The sequence below is a fragment of the Oncorhynchus kisutch genome, unplaced genomic scaffold, assembly GCF_002021735.2.
Source record: "Oncorhynchus kisutch isolate 150728-3 unplaced genomic scaffold, Okis_V2 scaffold967, whole genome shotgun sequence".
Classification (NCBI taxonomy): domain Eukaryota; kingdom Metazoa; phylum Chordata; class Actinopteri; order Salmoniformes; family Salmonidae; genus Oncorhynchus; species Oncorhynchus kisutch.
The window spans coordinates 163-11447 of NW_022262912.1; the positions used below are offsets into that span (position 1 = coordinate 163).

Sequence of the window (11285 nt, forward strand, 5' to 3'; positions counted from 1 at the left end):
CAGCATTTGTTTTTTAGGCTAGGAGACTGTCAATGTCTGTAGTCCATTAGGCCCTGTAAAATCCCCTTCAATGTTTTGACTGATTGCCCCCCCCCCCCCATTTATTTTTATAATAATTCCCCCTATTCCCCGTTGACCGTTTGTCCCTGCTTCTGCAGTTTTCGGCTCTCAAAGTACACATTTTCTAATAGAAATATAGCATGTTAGATTTTCTATTTTCACGGCAACAATTAAAAACCCTAGCAGGAAACCACTTTTGAGGTCTGGAAAAAAGAAGACATATCGATTTTGGGGTGTACGTTACCCCTTTTTAGGCAAGGGTGCGCCAGGAAGAGACCTTTGTTTGGTTAAACGGTGGTTACTGTAGCGCTCAGTGATTGCGGAGTTTGCAAACAAATGGCCACTGTATTGATGCAAATAATCATGATATAATTCTGCCAGGCTGGCATAAGCTACTTTGCAGTTAACATTTGATTGAGAAGGTTTTTTGTGGGAAGCCTTTCCTTCTCTACCACAAGAAGGTTATCATTAGCCCATCGCTAACGCTACACAAAGTGTAGACATGTGCGCGCTCCGCACGCATGCGCACGGAAACTGGGCAGTCCTATTCAGTTTCTGAAAGTTGCGTGGAAATACAAATCACTGATGCATTTTGTTCATGTCTTATGATTCACTTGGGCAAATGAATGGATTTTCTAACAAGTTGAAGGGATTGAGTTGATTTCCGCCTTAGTTCAAGGCATTTTTGAATATGGTTGAATTTCGGTTTAATGTTTGTATTTCGTGATTCCGTGTGGGCGCGCTCTATTTTATAGGGCCCTAGTCCATGAAGTTGTCATAAGTATGAACCTAGGATATTCCCTCTTTTTCCCCCCCACAAGAGTGAAATATATGGTCTGGAAATGCAAGCAAGGTTTGAGCTTTTCAGTGTGTGTCACAAGGTGGACATTTCTCTGCCCCCTAAGAGTAAGCGACACGTTGACTTTATATAGTGTACCAAGAGATTGCCTTTCGCTTACGGCCATACCAGCCTGAATACGCCCGATCTCGTCCGATCTCGGAAGCTAAGCAGGGTCGGGCCTGGTTAGTACTTGGATGGGAGACCGCCTGGGAATACCAGGTGCTGTAAGCATTTTGCTCCAGCAGAGGGTTCTCTTGTGTCATGCGTGGAGCAACTCCCGTTTATTTATCACCCTAATAATGTTGTGTCTTTTTATTGGACTAAATGCAGTTTGTTAGTGCTTCCCTGCCCTGATCAAATCAAATAATGGACAATGCGTTTACCTCCAAAAATCTAGGCAGTGCATTCAGCATTTGTTTTTAGGCTAGGAGACTGTCAATGTCTGTAGTCCATTAGGGCCCTGTAAAATCCCCTTCAATGTTTTGACTGATTGCCCCCCCCCCCCATTTATTTTTATAATAATTCCCCCTATTCCCCGTTGACCGTTTGTCCCTGCTTCTGCAGGTTTTCGCTCTCAAAAGTACACCTTTTTAATAGAAATATAACATGATTAGATGTTCTATGTCCACGGCAACATTAAAAACCCTAGCAGGAAACCACTTTTGAGGTCTGGAAAAAAAGGAAGACATATCGATTTTGGGGTGTAGTTACCCTTTTTTAGGCAAGGGTGCGCCAGGAAGAGACCTTTGTTTGGTTAAACGGTGTTACTGTAGCGCTCATGTGATTGCGGAGTTTGCAAAACAAATGGCCACTGTATTGATGCAAATAATCATGATATAATTCTGCCAGGCTGGCATAAGCTACTTTGCAGTTAACATTTGATTGAGAAGGTTTTTGTGGGAAGCCTTTCCTTCTCTACCACAAGAAGGTTATCATTAGCCTCATCGCTAACGGCTACACAAAGTGTAGACATGTGCGCGCTCCGCACGCATGCGCACGGAAACTGGGCAGTCCTATTCAGTTTCTGAAAGTTGCGTGGAAATACAAATCACTGATGCATTTTGTTCATGTCTTATGATTCACTTGGGCAAATGAATGGATTTTCTAACAAGTTGAAGGGATTGAGTTGATTTCCGCCTTAGTTCAAGGCATTTTTGAATATGGTTGAATTTCGGTTTAATGTCTGTATTTCGTGATTCCGTGTGGGCGCGCTCTATTTTATAGGGCCCTAGTCCATGAAGTTGTCATAAGTATGAACCTAGGATATTCCCTCTTTTTCCCCCCCACAAGAGTGAAATATATGGTCTGGAAATGCAAGCAAGGTTTGAGCTTTTCAGTGTGTGTCACAAGGTGGACATTTCTCTGCCCCCTAAGAGTAAGCGACACGTTGACTTTATATAGTGTACCAAGAGATTGCCTTTCGCTTACGGCCATACCAGCCTGAATACGCCCGATCTCGTCCGATCTCGGAAGCTAAGCAGGGTCGGGCCTGGTTAGTACTTGGATGGGAGACCGCCTGGGAATACCAGGTGCTGTAAGCATTTTGCTCCAGCAGAGGGTTCTCTTGTGTCATGCGTGGAGCAACTCCCGTTTATTTATCACCCTAATAATGTTGTGTCTTTTTATTGGACTAAATGCAGTTTGTTAGTGCTTCCCTGCCCTGATCAAATCAAATAATGGACAATGCGTTTACCTCCAAAAATCTAGGCAGTGCATTCAGCATTTGTTTTTAGGCTAGGAGACTGTCAATGTCTGTAGTCCATTAGGGCCCTGTAAAATCCCCTTCAATGTTTTGACTGATTGCCCCCCCCCCCCCATTTATTTTTATAATAATTCCCCCTATTCCCCGTTGACCGTTTGTCCCTGCTTCTGCAGGTTTTCGCTCTCAAAAGTACACCTTTTTAATAGAAATATAACATGATTAGATGTTCTATGTCCACGGCAACATTAAAAACCCTAGCAGGAAACCACTTTTGAGGTCTGGAAAAAAAGGAAGACATATCGATTTTGGGGTGTAGTTACCCTTTTTTAGGCAAGGGTGCGCCAGGAAGAGACCTTTGTTTGGTTAAACGGTGTTACTGTAGCGCTCATGTGATTGCGGAGTTTGCAAAACAAATGGCCACTGTATTGATGCAAATAATCATGATATAATTCTGCCAGGCTGGCATAAGCTACTTTGCAGTTAACATTTGATTGAGAAGGTTTTTGTGGGAAGCCTTTCCTTCTCTACCACAAGAAGGTTATCATTAGCCTCATCGCTAACGGCTACACAAAGTGTAGACATGTGCGCGCTCCGCACGCATGCGCACGGAAACTGGGCAGTCCTATTCAGTTTCTGAAAGTTGCGTGGAAATACAAATCACTGATGCATTTTGTTCATGTCTTATGATTCACTTGGGCAAATGAATGGATTTTCTAACAAGTTGAAGGGATTGAGTTGATTTCCGCCTTAGTTCAAGGCATTTTTGAATATGGTTGAATTTCGGTTTAATGTTTGTATTTCGTGATTCCGTGTGGGCGCGCTCTATTTTATAGGGCCCTAGTCCATGAAGTTGTCATAAGTATGAACCTAGGATATTCCCTCTTTTTCCCCCCCACAAGAGTGAAATATATGGTCTGGAAATGCAAGCAAGGTTTGAGCTTTTCAGTGTGTGTCACAAGGTGGACATTTCTCTGCCCCCTAAGAGTAAGCGACACGTTGACTTTATATAGTGTACCAAGAGATTGCCTTTCGCTTACGGCCATACCAGCCTGAATACGCCCGATCTCGTCCGATCTCGGAAGCTAAGCAGGGTCGGGCCTGGTTAGTACTTGGATGGGAGACCGCCTGGGAATACCAGGTGCTGTAAGCATTTTGCTCCAGCAGAGGGTTCTCTTGTGTCATGCGTGGAGCAACTCCCGTTTATTTATCACCCTAATAATGTTGTGTCTTTTTATTGGACTAAATGCAGTTTGTTAGTGCTTCCCTGCCCTGATCAAATCAAATAATGGACAATGCGTTTACCTCCAAAAATCTAGGCAGTGCATTCAGCATTTGTTTTTAGGCTAGGAGACTGTCAATGTCTGTAGTCCATTAGGGCCCTGTAAAATCCCCTTCAATGTTTTGACTGATTGCCCCCCCCCCCCCATTTATTTTTATAATAATTCCCCCTATTCCCCGTTGACCGTTTGTCCCTGCTTCTGCAGGTTTTCGCTCTCAAAAGTACACCTTTTTAATAGAAATATAACATGATTAGATGTTCTATGTCCACGGCAACATTAAAAACCCTAGCAGGAAACCACTTTTGAGGTCTGGAAAAAAAGGAAGACATATCGATTTTGGGGTGTAGTTACCCTTTTTTAGGCAAGGGTGCGCCAGGAAGAGACCTTTGTTTGGTTAAACGGTGTTACTGTAGCGCTCATGTGATTGCGGAGTTTGCAAAACAAATGGCCACTGTATTGATGCAAATAATCATGATATAATTCTGCCAGGCTGGCATAAGCTACTTTGCAGTTAACATTTGATTGAGAAGGTTTTTGTGGGAAGCCTTTCCTTCTCTACCACAAGAAGGTTATCATTAGCCTCATCGCTAACGGCTACACAAAGTGTAGACATGTGCGCGCTCCGCACGCATGCGCACGGAAACTGGGCAGTCCTATTCAGTTTCTGAAAGTTGCGTGGAAATACAAATCACTGATGCATTTTGTTCATGTCTTATGATTCACTTGGGCAAATGAATGGATTTTCTAACAAGTTGAAGGGATTGAGTTGATTTCCGCCTTAGTTCAAGGCATTTTTGAATATGGTTGAATTTCGGTTTAATGTTTGTATTTCGTGATTCCGTGTGGGCGCGCTCTATTTTATAGGGCCCTAGTCCATGAAGTTGTCATAAGTATGAACCTAGGATATTCCCTCTTTTCCCCCCCACAAGAGTGAAATATATGGTCTGGAAATGCAAGCAAGGTTTGAGCTTTTCAGTGTGTGTCACAAGGTGGACATTTCTCTGCCCCCTAAGAGTAAGCGACACGTTGACTTTATATAGTGTACCAAGAGATTGCCTTTCGCTTACGGCCATACCAGCCTGAATACGCCCGATCTCGTCCGATCTCGGAAGCTAAGCAGGGTCGGGCCTGGTTAGTACTTGGATGGGAGACCGCCTGGGAATACCAGGTGCTGTAAGCATTTTGCTCCAGCAGAGGGTTCTCTTGTGTCATGCGTGGAGCAACTCCCGTTTATTTATCACCCTAATAATGTTGTGTCTTTTTATTGGACTAAATGCAGTTTGTTAGTGCTTCCCTGCCCTGATCAAATCAAATAATGGACAATGCGTTTACCTCCAAAAATCTAGGCAGTGCATTCAGCATTTGTTTTTAGGCTAGGAGACTGTCAATGTCTGTAGTCCATTAGGGCCCTGTAAAATCCCCTTCAATGTTTTGACTGATTGCCCCCCCCCCCCCATTTATTTTTATAATAATTCCCCCTATTCCCCGTTGACCGTTTGTCCCTGCTTCTGCAGGTTTTCGCTCTCAAAAGTACACCTTTTTAATAGAAATATAACATGATTAGATGTTCTATGTCCACGGCAACATTAAAAACCCTAGCAGGAAACCACTTTTGAGGTCTGGAAAAAAAGGAAGACATATCGATTTTGGGGTGTAGTTACCCTTTTTTAGGCAAGGGTGCGCCAGGAAGAGACCTTTGTTTGGTTAAACGGTGTTACTGTAGCGCTCATGTGATTGCGGAGTTTGCAAAACAAATGGCCACTGTATTGATGCAAATAATCATGATATAATTCTGCCAGGCTGGCATAAGCTACTTTGCAGTTAACATTTGATTGAGAAGGTTTTTGTGGGAAGCCTTTCCTTCTCTACCACAAGAAGGTTATCATTAGCCTCATCGCTAACGGCTACACAAAGTGTAGACATGTGCGCGCTCCGCACGCATGCGCACGGAAACTGGGCAGTCCTATTCAGTTTCTGAAAGTTGCGTGGAAATACAAATCACTGATGCATTTTGTTCATGTCTTATGATTCACTTGGGCAAATGAATGGATTTTCTAACAAGTTGAAGGGATTGAGTTGATTTCCGCCTTAGTTCAAGGCATTTTTGAATATGGTTGAATTTCGGTTTAATGTTTGTATTTCGTGATTCCGTGTGGGCGCGCTCTATTTTATAGGGCCCTAGTCCATGAAGTTGTCATAAGTATGAACCTAGGATATTCCCTCTTTTTCCCCCCCACAAGAGTGAAATATATGGTCTGGAAATGCAAGCAAGGTTTGAGCTTTTCAGTGTGTGTCACAAGGTGGACATTTCTCTGCCCCCTAAGAGTAAGCGACACGTTGACTTTATATAGTGTACCAAGAGATTGCCTTTCGCTTACGGCCATACCAGCCTGAATACGCCCGATCTCGTCCGATCTCGGAAGCTAAGCAGGGTCGGGCCTGGTTAGTACTTGGATGGGAGACCGCCTGGGAATACCAGGTGCTGTAAGCATTTTGCTCCAGCAGAGGGTTCTCTTGTGTCATGCGTGGAGCAACTCCCGTTTATTTATCACCCTAATAATGTTGTGTCTTTTTATTGGACTAAATGCAGTTTGTTAGTGCTTCCCTGCCCTGATCAAATCAAATAATGGACAATGCGTTTACCTCCAAAAATCTAGGCAGTGCATTCAGCATTTGTTTTTAGGCTAGGAGACTGTCAATGTCTGTAGTCCATTAGGGCCCTGTAAAATCCCCTTCAATGTTTTGACTGATTGCCCCCCCCCCCCATTTATTTTTATAATAATTCCCCCTATTCCCCGTTGACCGTTTGTCCCTGCTTCTGCAGGTTTTCGCTCTCAAAAGTACACCTTTTTAATAGAAATATAACATGATTAGATGTTCTATGTCCACGGCAACATTAAAAACCCTAGCAGGAAACCACTTTTGAGGTCTGGAAAAAAAGAAGACATATCGATTTTGGGGTGTAGTTACCCTTTTTTAGGCAAGGGTGCGCCAGGAAGAGACCTTTGTTTGGTTAAACGGTGTTACTGTAGCGCTCATGTGATTGCGGAGTTTGCAAAACAAATGGCCACTGTATTGATGCAAATAATCATGATATAATTCTGCCAGGCTGGCATAAGCTACTTTGCAGTTAACATTTGATTGAGAAGGTTTTTGTGGGAAGCCTTTCCTTCTCTACCACAAGAAGGTTATCATTAGCCTCATCGCTAACGGCTACACAAAGTGTAGACATGTGCGCGCTCCGCACGCATGCGCACGGAAACTGGGCAGTCCTATTCAGTTTCTGAAAGTTGCGTGGAAATACAAATCACTGATGCATTTTGTTCATGTCTTATGATTCACTTGGGCAAATGAATGGATTTTCTAACAAGTTGAAGGGATTGAGTTGATTTCCGCCTTAGTTCAAGGCATTTTTGAATATGGTTGAATTTCGGTTTAATGTCTGTATTTCGTGATTCCGTGTGGGCGCGCTCTATTTTATAGGGCCCTAGTCCATGAAGTTGTCATAAGTATGAACCTAGGATATTCCCTCTTTTTCCCCCCCACAAGAGTGAAATATATGGTCTGGAAATGCAAGCAAGGTTTGAGCTTTTCAGTGTGTGTCACAAGGTGGACATTTCTCTGCCCCCTAAGAGTAAGCGACACGTTGACTTTATATAGTGTACCAAGAGATTGCCTTTCGCTTACGGCCATACCAGCCTGAATACGCCCGATCTCGTCCGATCTCGGAAGCTAAGCAGGGTCGGGCCTGGTTAGTACTTGGATGGGAGACCGCCTGGGAATACCAGGTGCTGTAAGCATTTTGCTCCAGCAGAGGGTTCTCTTGTGTCATGCGTGGAGCAACTCCCGTTTATTTATCACCCTAATAATGTTGTGTCTTTTTATTGGACTAAATGCAGTTTGTTAGTGCTTCCCTGCCCTGATCAAATCAAATAATGGACAATGCGTTTACCTCCAAAAATCTAGGCAGTGCATTCAGCATTTGTTTTTAGGCTAGGAGACTGTCAATGTCTGTAGTCCATTAGGGCCCTGTAAAATCCCCTTCAATGTTTTGACTGATTGCCCCCCCCCCCCATTTATTTTTATAATAATTCCCCCTATTCCCCGTTGACCGTTTGTCCCTGCTTCTGCAGGTTTTCGCTCTCAAAAGTACACCTTTTTAATAGAAATATAACATGATTAGATGTTCTATGTCCACGGCAACATTAAAAACCCTAGCAGGAAACCACTTTTGAGGTCTGGAAAAAAAGGAAGACATATCGATTTTGGGGTGTAGTTACCCTTTTTTAGGCAAGGGTGCGCCAGGAAGAGACCTTTGTTTGGTTAAACGGTGTTACTGTAGCGCTCATGTGATTGCGGAGTTTGCAAAACAAATGGCCACTGTATTGATGCAAATAATCATGATATAATTCTGCCAGGCTGGCATAAGCTACTTTGCAGTTAACATTTGATTGAGAAGGTTTTTGTGGGAAGCCTTTCCTTCTCTACCACAAGAAGGTTATCATTAGCCTCATCGCTAACGGCTACACAAAGTGTAGACATGTGCGCGCTCCGCACGCATGCGCACGGAAACTGGGCAGTCCTATTCAGTTTCTGAAAGTTGCGTGGAAATACAAATCACTGATGCATTTTGTTCATGTCTTATGATTCACTTGGGCAAATGAATGGATTTTCTAACAAGTTGAAGGGATTGAGTTGATTTCCGCCTTAGTTCAAGGCATTTTTGAATATGGTTGAATTTCGGTTTAATGTCTGTATTTCGTGATTCCGTGTGGGCGCGCTCTATTTTATAGGGCCCTAGTCCATGAAGTTGTCATAAGTATGAACCTAGGATATTCCCTCTTTTTCCCCCCCACAAGAGTGAAATATATTGTCTGGAAATGCAAGCAAGGTTTGAGCTTTTCAGTGTGTGTCACAAGGTGGACATTTCTCTGCCCCCTAAGAGTAAGCGACACGTTGACTTTATATAGTGTACCAAGAGATTGCCTTTCGCTTATGGCCATACCAGCCTGAATACGCCCGATCTCGTCCGATCTCGGAAGCTAAGCAGGGTCGGGCCTGGTTAGTACTTGGATGGGAGACCGCCTGGGAATACCAGGTGCTGTAAGCATTTTGCTCCAGCAGAGGGTTCTCTTGTGTCATGCGTGGAGCAACTCCCGTTTATTTATCACCCTAATAATGTTGTGTCTTTTTATTGGACTAAATGCAGTTTGTTAGTGCTTCCCTGCCCTGATCAAATCAAATAATGGACAATGCGTTTACCTCCAAAAATCTAGGCAGTGCATTCAGCATTTGTTTTTAGGCTAGGAGACTGTCAATGTCTGTAGTCCATTAGGGCCCTGTAAAATCCCCTTCAATGTTTTGACTGATTGCCCCCCCCCCCCCCCATTTATTTTTATAATAATTCCCCCTATTCCCCGTTGACCGTTTGTCCCTGCTTCTGCAGGTTTTCGCTCTCAAAAGTACTCAAAAGGGTGTAGTTACCCTTTTTTAGGCAAGTGTGCGCCAGGAAGAGACCTTTGTTTGGTTAAACAGTGTTACTGTAGCGCTCATGTGATTGCGGAGTTTGCAAAACAAATGGCCACTGTATTGATGCAAATAATCATAATATAATTCTGCCAGGCTGGCATAAGCTACTTTGCAGTTAACATTTGATTGAGAAGGTTTTTGTGGGAAGCCTTTCCTTCTCTACCACAAGAAGGTTATCATTAGCCTCATCGCTAACGGCTACACAAAGTGTAGACATGTGCACGCTCCGCACGCATGCGCACGGAAACTGGGCAGTCCTATTCAGTTTCTGAAAGTTGCGTGGAAATACAAATCACTGATGCATTTTGTTCATGTCTTATGATTTACTTGGGCAAATGAATGGATTTTCTAACAAGTGTGTGTCATGCGTGGAGCAACTCCCGTTTATTTATCACCCTAATAATGTTGTTTCTTTTTATTGGACTAAATGCAGTTTGTTAGTGCTTCCCTGCCCTGCCCTGATTCTGCAGGTTTTCGCTCTCAAAAGTACACCTTTTTAATCGAAATTTAACACGATTAGATGTTTTTTGTCCACGACAACATTTTCCCAACAGATGACAAAGTGCGGTGCTTAAAGACACACAGAGCCTGCAATGGTATTACCATAATCTCTAGGCTGTGCCGAATTCAACGCGATGCCCCGCTTGACCGTAGCTCGCTCGGTCTAAGCACAGTGACTATGAGAAAAAGTAGGCCCAAAATTAAGCCTGGCCCTAAATGTCATTTGCTTTTGGGTGACAGTGAGAGAACCATTAGGGTGAGAAGCATAATTCGACCTCAGGTACATTCCTGAGGTCCTCCCGATCTGTGCAAGCCTAACCTTGACCGTGTAGCATTAACCCTTAACAGGTAAAAGAAGGTGTCGACATCAAACAGTTTTCACTGACTTCTCTCCCCATAGTAATACATTGCCCGCAACCCTAAATTCAACCTGAAGCCTATGTGGGTTATGAATGCCGTATGAACCTGTCTTCGATGACAATCCATCAGGCCACTATGAGGTCTACCTGTGTTGATTCTAAGCTTCCTGAAGCAACTGGAAGTGATTAAATTCAGCCTAAAAGTGTTTTGATATACATAACCTGCAATTTTGAAAATCACTGCATTCAACCCTGTGTAGATCAGTCAATTCTAAACATAAAGGCTTAAAACTCAGGATTCCGTAAGAGCCTACCCAAATGAGGATATGTGTTCATGTTCAGCTTCCTGTGCCAACCGGAAGTGCCTTAAAATGGTGTCATAGGTGCTATTTCGAAGGGTTAAAAAGGTCAGATCTTTTTAAAACTTCATATTTGTGATTAAGCAACCCTCATGAACTGTAAATCAATCATTTTTCTTAACAGATGTCAAAGAAAAGCTCTCTAACACACACACACACACACACACACAGCAAGGATGGAGTGACAAAGTGCGGTACTTAAAGACACACAGAGCCTTCAATGGCATTTCCATATTCTCAAGGCCGTGCTGAGTTCAACGAGATGCCCCGCTTGACCTTAGCTCGCTCTGAGTGCAGCGACCGTGAAAAAAGTTAGGCCCAAAATTAAGCCTGGCCCTAAATGTCATTTGCTTTTGGGTGACAGTGAGAGAACCATTAGGGTGAGAAGCACAATTCGACCTCAGGTACGTTCCTGAGGTCCTCCCGATCTGTGCAAGCCTAACCTTGACCGTGTAGCATTAACCCTTAACAGTTAAAAGAAGGTGTCTACATCAAACAGTTTTCACTGACCTCTCCAAATAGGAATACATTGCCTGCAACCCTAAATTCAACCTGAAGCCTATGTGGGTTATGAATGCCGTATGAACCTGTCTTCGATGACAATCCATCAGGCCACTATGAGGTCTACCTGTGTCGATTCTAAGCTTCCTGGAG

The 11285-nt window shown here is 43.4% G+C and overlaps 7 non-coding genes across 7 annotated transcripts; all 7 read left to right on the forward strand.

The window, feature by feature from the left end:
* Nucleotides 1–1013: 1013 nt before the first annotated feature.
* Nucleotides 1014–1132, forward strand: LOC116363908 (5S ribosomal RNA). The gene has a single exon (XR_004207898.1). It is a non-coding gene; the product is annotated as a 5S ribosomal RNA (ribosomal RNA).
* A 1191-nt stretch (nt 1133–2323) lies between these two features.
* Nucleotides 2324–2442, forward strand: LOC116363914 (5S ribosomal RNA). Its single transcript, XR_004207901.1, has one exon. It is a non-coding gene; the product is annotated as a 5S ribosomal RNA (ribosomal RNA).
* Nucleotides 2443–3634: 1192 nt separating this feature from the next.
* LOC116363915 (5S ribosomal RNA) lies at nt 3635–3753 on the forward strand. The gene has a single exon (XR_004207902.1). It is a non-coding gene; the product is annotated as a 5S ribosomal RNA (ribosomal RNA).
* Nucleotides 3754–4944: 1191 nt separating this feature from the next.
* On the forward strand, nt 4945–5063 carry LOC116363916 (5S ribosomal RNA). Its single transcript, XR_004207903.1, has one exon. It is a non-coding gene; the product is annotated as a 5S ribosomal RNA (ribosomal RNA).
* A 1192-nt stretch (nt 5064–6255) lies between these two features.
* Nucleotides 6256–6374, forward strand: LOC116363917 (5S ribosomal RNA). Its single transcript, XR_004207904.1, has one exon. It is a non-coding gene; the product is annotated as a 5S ribosomal RNA (ribosomal RNA).
* Nucleotides 6375–7564: 1190 nt separating this feature from the next.
* Nucleotides 7565–7683, forward strand: LOC116363909 (5S ribosomal RNA). The gene has a single exon (XR_004207899.1). It is a non-coding gene; the product is annotated as a 5S ribosomal RNA (ribosomal RNA).
* Nucleotides 7684–8874: 1191 nt separating this feature from the next.
* On the forward strand, nt 8875–8993 carry LOC116363910 (5S ribosomal RNA). Its single transcript, XR_004207900.1, has one exon. It is a non-coding gene; the product is annotated as a 5S ribosomal RNA (ribosomal RNA).
* The last annotated feature ends 2292 nt before the right edge of the window (nt 8994–11285 follow it).